We start from the raw sequence: 10,779 nt of genomic DNA, 5'->3' as shown, positions 1-10,779 counted from the left end.
ACTTCAGTGAGGCTTTTGACAATATCGATCAACTTATGTGTTATGGATTTCCACCCCCTGCTATATTGTGGATAAATAGTTACCTGTCTAACAGAACACAAAGGGTGTTCTTTAATGGAAGCCTCTCCAACAAAATCCAGGTAGAATCAGACCCCTTACTTTTTTCAATCTTTACTAAAGACATGCCACTGGCTTTGAGTAAAGCCAGTGTGTCTATGTATGCAGATGACTCAACACTATACACATCAGCTACCACAGCGACTGAAATGACAGCAACACTTAAAGATCTGAAGTTAGTTTCAGAATGGGTGGCAAGGAATAAGTTAGTCCTAAATATTTCAAAAACTAAAAGCATTGTATTTGGGACAAATTATTCACTAAACCTTAAATCCTGTAATGAATAATGTGGTAATTGAGCAAGTTGAGGAGACTAAACTGCTTGGAGTAACCCTGGATTGTAAACTGTCATGGTCAAAACATATTGACCTTCTTAACAGCACTATCAACAAGGCATATCCTACAGGCCCTAGTTTTGTCGCACCTGGGCTACTGTTCAGTCGTGTGTTCAGGTGCCACAAAAATGGACGTAGGAAAATTGCAGTTGGCTCAGAACAGGGCATCACGAGCTGACATTAATAATATGCCTGTCAATCTCTCCTGGCTCAAAGTGGAGGAGAGATTGACTTCATCACTACTTGTATTTATGAGAGGTATTGACATGTTGAATGCACCGAGCTGTCTGTTTGAACTACTGGTACACAGCTCTCTTCAGTCTCCAAGTCCAGAACAGACTGTGGGAGGCGCACAGTACGACATAGAGCCATGAATACATGGAACTCTATTCCACATCAAGTAACTGATGCAAGCAGTATAATTAGATTTAAAAAACAGATATAAATACACCTTATGGAACAGTGAGGACTGTGAAGCAACACATACATTGGCACAGACACATGATCACATACGCACTATACACACACGTACACAGGAATTTTGCATTGTAGATATGTGGTAGGGGTGGAGTAGGGGCCTGAGGGCACACAGTGTGTTGTGAAATCTGTTAATGTATTGTAATGTTTTTAAAATTGTATAAGTGCCTTAATTTTGCTGGACCCCAGGAAGAGTAGCTTCTGCTTTGGCAGCAGCTAATGGAGATCCATAAAAAATACAAATACAATCCCCAAGTCCAGAACAGACTATGGGAGGCGCATAGTACTGCATGGAGCCATGACTACATGGAATTCTATTCCATATCAGGTACTGTAACTGAGGCAAGCAGTAGAATTATATTAAAAAAACTGATAAAAATACACCTTATGGAACAGCAGGGACTGTGAAGAGAGACACACAGGTACAGACACATGCATACACACACAAACGCTAGCACATGCACTCTACACACACGTACATTGTAATAGTGTTGTATGGTGGTATTATACGTTTTGTATTGCAGATACGTGGTGGTGTGACGGTGTTACAGTGCATTTGGAAAGTATTCAGACCCCTTGACTTTTTCTACATTTTCTTACGTTACAGCCGTATGGGGGGGGGGGGGGGGTTATGTGCAAATTTATAAACAAATAACAACTGAAATATTACATTTACATAGTGTATGTATTCAGACCCTTTACTCAGTACTTTGTTGAAGCACCTTTGGCAGTGATTACAGCCTCGAGTCTTCTTGGGCATGACGCTACAAGCTTGGCAGACCTGTATTCGGGGAGTTTCTCCCATTCTTCTCTGCAGATCCTCTCAAGCTCTGTCAGGTTGGATGGGGACCATCGCTGCACAGCTATTTTCAGGTCTCTCCAGAGATGTTAGATCGGGTTCAAGTCCGGGCTCTGGCTGGGCCACTCAAGGCTGTGTGCTTAGGGTCGTTGTCCTGAGCGTTCTGGAGCATGTTTTCATCAAGGATCTCTCTGTACTTTGCTCCGTTCATCTTTCCCTTAGTCCTGACTAGTCTCCCATTCCCTGCCACTGATAAACATCCCCACTGCATGATGCTGCCTCCACCATGCTTCACCGTAGGGATGGTGCCAGGTTTCCTCCAGACGTGACGCTTGGCATTCAGGTCAAAGATTTCAATCTTGGTTTCATCAGACCAGAGAATCTTGTTTCTCAAGGTCTGAGTCCTTAAGGTGCCTTTTGGCAAACTCCAAGCGGGCTGTCATGTGCCTTTTACTGAGAAGTGGCTTCCGTCTGGCCACTCTATTGGTGTGATTGGAGTGCTGCAGAGATGGTTGTCCTTCTGGAAGGTTCTCCCATCTCCACAGAGGAATTCTAAAGCTCTGTCAGAGTGACCATTGGGTTCTTGGTCACCTCCTTCGCCCCAGTCTGAGCAGGTTTTCATCAAGGATCTCTCTGTACTTTGCTCCGTTCATCTTTCCCTCAATCCTGACTAGTCTCCCACAGCATGATGCTGCCACCACCATGCTTCACCGTAGGGATGGTGCCAGGTTTCCTCCAGACGTGACCCTTTGCATTCAGGGCAAAGAGTTCAATCTTGGTTTCATCAGACCAGAGAATCTTAGGTGCCTTTTGGCAAACTCCAAGCGGGCGGTCGTGCCTTTTCCTCAGGAGTGGCTTCCGTCTGGCCACTCTACCATAAAGGCCTGATTGGTGGAGTGCTGCAGAGATGGTTGTCCTTCTGGAAGGTTCTCCCATCTCCACAGAGGAACTCTGGAGTTCTGTCAGAGTGACCATCGGGTTCTTGGTCACCTCCAAGACCAAGGCCCTTCTCCCCCGATTGCTCAGTTTGGCCGGGCGGCCAGCTCTAGGAAGAGTCTTAGTGGTTCCAAACTTCTTCCATTTAAGAATGATGGAGGCCACTGTGATCTTGGGGACCTTCAATGCTGCAGAGATATTTTGGTACCCTTCCCCAGATCTGTGCCTCGACACAATCCTGTCTCTGAGCTCTACGGACAATTCCTTCAACCTCATGGCTTGGTTTTTGCTCTGACATGCACTGTCAACTGTGGGACCTTATATAGACAGGTGTGTGCCTTTCCAAATTATGTCCAATCAATTACCACAGGTGGACTCCAATCAAGTTATAGAAACACCTCAAGGATGATCAATGGAAACAGGATGCACCTCATCTCAATTTCGAGTCTCATAGCAAACGGTCTGAATACTTATGTAAATATGGTATCTGCTTTTTATTTTTAGTACTTTTGCTACATTTTCTAAAAAACGGTTTTGACTGTCATTATGGGCTATTGTGTGTAGATTGTTGAGGACTGTATCACAATTCCAGTGGGTCAAAAGTTTACATACACTAAGTTGACTGTGCCTTTAAACAGCTTGTAAAATTCCATAAAATGATGTCATGGCTTCAGAAGCTTCTGATAGGCTAATTGACATCATTTGAGTCAATTGGAGGTGTACCTGTGGATGTATTTCAAGGCCTACCTTCAAACTCAGTGCCTCTTTGCTTGACATCATGGGAAAATCAAAAGAAATCAGCCAAGACCTCAGAAAAGAAATTGTAGACCTCCACAAGTCTGGTTCATCCTTGGGAGCGTTTTCCAAACCCCTGAAGGTCCACGTTCATCTGTACAAACAATAGTACGCAAGTATATACACCATGGGACCACGCAGCCGTCATACAGCTCAGGAAGGAGACGCGTTCTATCTCCTAGAGATGAACGTACTTTGGTGCGAAAAGTGCAAATAAATCCCAGAACAACAGCAAAGGACCTTGTGAAGATGCTGGAGGAAGCAGGTACAAAAGCATCTATATCCACAGTAATACGAGTCCTATATCGACATAACCTGAAAGGCCGCTCAGCAAGGAAGAAGCCACTGCTCCAAAACAGCCATAAAAAAGCCAGACTATGGTTTTCAACTGCACATGGGGACAAAGATCGTACTTTTTTGAAGAAATGTCCTCTGGTCTGATGAAATAAAAATAAAACTGTTTGGCCATAACGACCATCGTTATGTTTGGAGGAAAAAGGGGGAACTTGCAAGCCAAAGAACACCATCCCAAACGTGAAGCACGGGGTGGCAGCATCATGCTGTGGGGGTGCTTTGCTGCAGGAGGGACTGGTGCACTTCACAAAATAAATGCCATCATGAGGAAGGAAAATTGTGTGGATATATTGAAGCAACATCTCAAGACATCAGTCAGTAAGTTAAAGCTTGGTCGCAAATGGGTCTTCCAAATGGACAATGACCCCAAGCATACTTCCAAAGTTTTGGCAAAATGGCTTAAGTACAACAAAGTCAAGGTATTGGAGTGGCCATCACAAAGCCCTGACCTCAATCCTATAGAAAATGTGTGGGCAGAACTGAAAAAGCGTGTGCGAGCAAGGAGGCCTACAAACCTGACTCAGTTACAGTGGGGAAAAAAAAGTATTTAGTCAGCCACCAATTGTGCAAGTTCTCCCACTTAAAAAGATGAGAGAGGCCTTTAATTTTCAGTATAGGTACACGTCAACTATGACAGACAAAATGAAAAAAAAAATCTCCAGAAAATCAGGATTTTTAATGAATTTATTTGCAAATTATGGTGGAAAATAAGTATTTGGTCAATAACAAAAGTTTTTCAATACTTTGTTATATACCCTTTCTTGGCAATGACACAGGTCAAACGTTTTCTGTAAGTCTTCACAAGGTTTTCACACACTGTGCTGGTATTTTGGCCCATTCCTCCATGCAGATCTCCTCTAGAGCAGTGATGTTTTGGGGCTGTTGCTGGGCAACACAGACTTTCAACTCCCTCTAAAGATTTTCTATGGGGTTGAGATCTGGAGACTGGCTAGGCCACTCCAGGACCTTGAAATGCTTCTTACGAAGCCACTCCTTCGTTGCCCGGGCGGTGTGTTTGGGATCATTGTCATGCTGAAAGACCCAGCCACGTTTCATCTTCAATGCCCTTGCTGATGGAAGGAGGTTTTCACTCAAAATCTCACGATACATGGCCCCATTCATTCTTTCCTTTACACGGATCAGTCGTCCTGGTCCCTTTGCAGAAAAACAGCCCCAAAGCATGATGTTTCCACCCCCATGCTTCACAGTAGGTATGGTGTTCTTTGGATGCAACTCAGCATTCTTTGTCCTCCAAACACGACGAGTTGAGTTTTTACCAAAAAGTTCTATTTTGGTTTCATCTGACCATATGACATTCTCCCAATCCTCTTCTGGATCATCCAAATGCACTCTAGCAAACTTCAGACAGGCCTGGACATTTACTGGCTTAAGCAGGGGGACACGTCTGGCACTGCAGGATTTGAGTCCCTGGCGGCGTAGTGTGTTACTGATCGTAGGCTTTGTTACTTTGGTCCCAGCTCTCTGCAGGTCATTCACTAGGTCCCCCCGTGTGGTTCTGGGATTTTTGCTCACCGTTCTTGTGATCATTTTGACCCCACGGGGTGAGATATTGCATGGAGCCCCAGATCGAGGGAGATTATCAGTGGTCTTGTATGTCTTCCATTTCCTAATAATTGCTCCCACAGTTGATTTCTACAAACCAAGCTGCTTACCTATTGCAGATTCAGTCTTCCCAGCCTGGTGCAGGTCTACAATTTTGTTTCTGGTGTCCTTTGACAGCTCTTTGGTCTTGGCCATAGTGGAGTTTGGAGTGTGACTGTTTGAGGTTGTGGACAGGTGTCTTTTATACTGATAACAAGTTCAAACAGGTGCCATTAATACAGGTAACAAGTGGAGGACAGAGGAGCCTCTTAAAGAATAAGTTACAGGTCTGTGAGAGCCAGAAATCTGTTTGTAGGTGACCAAATACTTATTTTCCACCATAATTTGCAAATAAATTCATAAAAAATCCTACAATGTGATTTTCTGGAAATTTTTTTCTCATTTTGTCTGTTATAGTTGACTTGTACCTATGATTAAAATTACAGGCCTCTCTCATGTTTTTAAGTGGGAGAACTTGCACAATTGGTGGCTGACTAAATACTTGTTTTCCCCACTGTACACCAGTTCTGTCAGGAGGAATGGGCCAAAATTCACCCAACTTATTGTGGGAAGCTTGTGGAAGGCTACGCGAAACGTTTGACCGAAGTTAAACAATTTAAAGGCAATGCTACCAAATACTAATTGAGTGTATGTAAACTTCTGACCCACTGGGAATTTGACGAAAGAAATAAAAGCTGAAATAAATCATTCTCTTTGCTATTATTCTGACATTTCAGATTCTTAAAATAAAGTGGTGATCCTAACTGACCTAAGACCGGGAATTTTTACTATGATTAAACGTCAGGAATTGTGAAAAACTGAGTTTATATGTATTTGGCTAAGGTGTATGTAAACTTCCGACTTCAACTGTATACAGTTAATTGGGAACGTATTCACCCCATTGGCATTTTTCCTATTTTGTTGCCTTTCAACCTGGAATTAAAATAGATTTTTTGGGGGTTTGTATCATTTGATTTACACAACATGCCTACCACTTTGAAGATGCAACATACTTTTTTTGTGAAACAAACAAGAAATAAGACCAAAAAAATGAAAACTTGAGCATGCATATCTATTCACCCCCCCCAAAGTCAATACTTTGTAGAGCCACATTTTGCAGCAATTACAGCTGCAAGTCTCTTGAGGTATGTCTTTATAAGCTTGGCACATCTAGCCACTGGGATTTTTGCCCATTCTTCAAAGCAAAACTGCTCCAGCTTCTTCAAGTTGGATGGGTTCCGCTGGTGTACAGCAATCTTTAAGTCATACCACATATTCTCAATTGGATTGAGGTCTGGGCCTTGACTAGGCCATTCCAAGACATTTTAAATGTTTCCCCTTAAACCACTCGAGTGTTGCTTTAGCAGTATGCTTAGGGTCATTGTCCTGCTGGAAGGTGAACCTCCGTCCCAGTCTCAAATCTCTGGAAGACTGAAACAGGTTTCCCTCAAGAATATTCCTGTATTTAGCGCCATCCATCATTCCTTCAATTCTGACCAGTTTACCAGTCCCTGCCAATGAAAAACATCCCCACATCATGATGCTGCCACCACCATGCTTCACCGTGGGAATGATGTTCTCGGGGTGATGAGAGGTGTTGGGTTTGCGCCAGACATAGCGTTTTCCTTGATGGCCAAAATGCTCAATTTTAGTCTCATCTGACCAGAGTACCTTCCATATGTTTGGGGAGTCTCCCACATGCCTTTTGGCGAACACCAAACCTGTATGCTTATTTTTTCATTTAAGCAATGGCTTTTTTCTGGCCACTCTTCCATAAAACCCAGCTCTGTGGAGTGTACGGCTTAAAGTGGTCCAATGGACAGCTACTCCAATCTCCGCTGTGGAGCTTTGCAGCTCCTTCAGGGTTATCTTTGGTCTCTTTGTTGCCTCTCTGATTAATGCCCTCCTTGCCTGGTTCGTGAGTTTTGGTGGGCGGCCCTCTCTTAGCAGGTTTGTTGTGGTGCCATATTCTTTCCATTTTTTATAATGGATTTAATGGTGCTCCGTGGGACGTTCAAAGTTTCAGATATTTTTTTATAACCCAACCCTGATCTGTACTTCTCTACAACTTTATCCCTGACCTGTTTGGAGAGCTTCTTGGTCTTCATGGTGCCGCTTGCTTGATGGTGCCCCTTCCTTAGTGGTGTTGCAGACTCTGGGGCCTTTCAGAACAGGTGTATATATACTGATATCATGTGACAGATCATGTGACACTTAGATTGCACACAGGTGGACTTTATTTAACTAATTATGTGACTTCTGAAGGTAATTGGTTGCACCAAATCTTATTTAGGGGCTTCATAGCAAAGGGGTGAATACATATGCACGCACCACTTTTCCTTTTTTGTATTTTTTACATTTTTTTGAAAGAACTTTTTTAATTTTTTTCACTTCACCAATTTGGACTATTTTGTGTATGTCCATTACATGAAATCTAAATAAAAATTATTTTAAATTACAGGTTGTAATGCAACAAAATAGGGAAAACGCCAAGGGAGATTAATACTTTTGCAAGGCACTGTATGTAGTGGTTGTGTTAGGAGATCTAAATCTTGATTGGCTTACACATGCCACAGCGCTTTTTTCTACTTGTTGCACTGTTTTGGCACTTTAATTTTTCTCATCCATGTTTACCTCTTTGCTGATAAGAAATCAAGCCTGGACCAAGGCTAGACAAACTGGCTCGTTAGCTGACTGGCAGCTATTTAGGCAATTGAGAAATAGGTGCACTATTTAACAGAGTCTGTCATAGCGCTATGGAAGTAGTTTGATTTTGCCTGTTTGTGATCCCTCTAAATTCTGGAAAACCGTTGATTCACTGAAGTGGGGTAATTCCTCTACTTCCCTGCCTAAGCAAGTAGTTTTAGACTCCTCCATCATTACGGAAAAAGTTAAGATTTGTGATGCTTTTAATCAGCATTTTATCTCAGCTGGTTGCCTATTTGAAGGAATTGGTGGTCATACTGGTCTTGGCAAGTCAGTTGGCTGTTCTTCCCACATACAGCCTCCAGTTGCCTCGATGCATGATCAGTCAACCTCACGTGACTTGGGAAATGGTAGTCAGGATTATTTGGGGGGACAACTCACAGAAACAAAAGTTATTGCTGCCTAATTAGCTATTGACACCAAGACGTCATTAGGGGATGAAAATGTGGACCTGTCTTTGCATAAGTACGCAGCGCCCCTCATTGCTGGCTCAATAACACACATTTTACATTTACATTTTAGTCATTTAGCAGACGCTCTTATCCAGAGCGACTTACAGTTACTGAGTGCATACATTATTTTATTTTTTTAAATCATACTGGCCCCCCGTGGGAATCGAACCCACAATTTTGGCGTTGCAAACAACATGCTCTACCAACTGAGCTACATCCCTGCCGGCCATTCCCTCCCCTACCCTGGACGACGCTGGGCCAATTGTGCGCCGCCCCATGGGTCTCCCGTTCGCAGCCGGCTACGACAGAGCCTGGACTTTAGTATCAGGAAATATTCCAAGTGTGGAAAGCAGCTTTAGTGCTACCACTCCATTAAGGCGAGGATAGTCGTGATCTATCGACCCATTTCCAGGCTCCCATGTTCTGCGAAAATACTAGAATCATTGGTCAACAAACAGCTATGTTATATTCTGTCTGTAAGTTGTATTCTTAATGTTAATCAATCCAGACCTAAACATAGCACCACTACTGCTACCATGCTTGTTGTAAATGCTATTGCAAATGCCTTAGATGATGTAAGGAATTGTGCTGCCATGTTTGTTGCTAAATGCAAACAAAACAAAATGCATGCTTTTTTCTAGGTCCCATAACCCAGATTAAATGAATTTGTAATGACTAGTTTGAACGGTAGACAAAATGAGCGAGTTCCTGCCTACAAATACTGTATGTTGATAATATCTGGCTGACAAACTGTCATTTCAAAAACATGTCACTGAGCTCGTGAAGAAGTTAAAGTTCAAGGTTGGTTTCTTTTACAGGAACAAAGCATGTCTGACTTTTGTTAATAGAAGGAAATTGTCCAGGTCACATATGTCTATTTTAGATTATGGGGATATTATCTACAGTATATGCATGCAGCAGCATCTACACTTAAACCACTAGAAGCTGTTTTCCATTGTGCCCTTAGGTTTATTACTGGTGATGGTAATATAACTCACCATTGTGTTTTGTTTCAAAAAGTGGGTTGGGCCTCCTTGTATGTAAGGAGAGAGCAGGATTTTCCTGTATTTATTTACAGAGCAGTCATGCAGAAACTTCCTATGTATCTATCATCATTAATTGAACTTAGTCTTACAAATGGCTAAACCCGGTCTCAGGCTTGGATAACACTGGAGGCCTCTTCGATCTCCACAGAGTTGGGTAAAGCTGCTTTTAGTTTTTTTGCTAGCTTTATGTGAAACAATTTACAGAGCTCTCTGAAATGAGATGTTCTGGTCCCCCTTGGTCAGCTCAGAGTTTTGATCCGAGTCCTCTGTTGATAAATGAGTGTTTTTCTTCATATATATATATATTTTCATATTGTATGTGCTTGATGTATGTATGCAGGGCTCATCTGTAAAAGAGACCCTAGTCTCAGTATGACAGTCAAAATATAAGTACAGTTCAGATGGTACCTGTAATCCATGGCTTCTGGTTTTGGGGTATGTATTAATGAAGCCTGTGACTGATGCTGTGGGCCTTCCTCAGGTACTGTTTCGAGAAGATGTCCTGGATGGGTGGTAGCACGGTCCCAGTGATGTACTTCACCACCCACTGGAGGGCCTTGCGGTCATGGACCGAGTAATTCCCGTACCAGACCGTGATGCAACCGGTCAGGACACTCTCAATGGTGCAGTGGTAGTATTTGGAGAGGACCCAGGTTGGCATGCCACATTTCTTCAGCCGCCTTAGGAAGTAGAGACGCTTTTGCGCCCTCTTGACAAGGGTGGGGGTGTTGGCCCATGTCAAGTCCTTGGTGATGTGGACACTGAGGAACTTAAAACTCTCTCTAGTGCAGTCCCGTTGATGTGGATCGGGCATGTTCCCTCTCTGTTTCCTGAAGTCACCAATCAACTCCTTTGTTTTGCTGATGTTGAGGGAGAGGTTGTTGTCCTGGCACCAGTTCACTTACATCCTTCCTATATGCTGACTTGTCATTGTTGGTTATCAGGCCTACAACTGTGGTGTCTTGCAAAGCCACACAGTCGTGGGTGAACAGGGAGTACAGCAGAGGACTGAGGACACACCCCTGGGGGGCCCTGTGTTAAGAGTCAGTGTGGAGCAGGTGTTGTTGCCAATCCCCACAGCCTGTGGTCTGCCTGTCAGGAAGTCCAGGATCCAGTTACAGAGGGTGGTGTCCAGACCCAGGGCTCTGAGCTTGGTGTCG

The sequence above is a fragment of the Coregonus lavaretus genome (genome assembly GCF_964263955.1).
Source record: "Coregonus lavaretus genome assembly, chromosome: 37".
NCBI lineage: Eukaryota > Metazoa > Chordata > Actinopteri > Salmoniformes > Salmonidae > Coregonus > Coregonus lavaretus.
Note: the sequence above shows the minus strand (reverse complement) of the source record.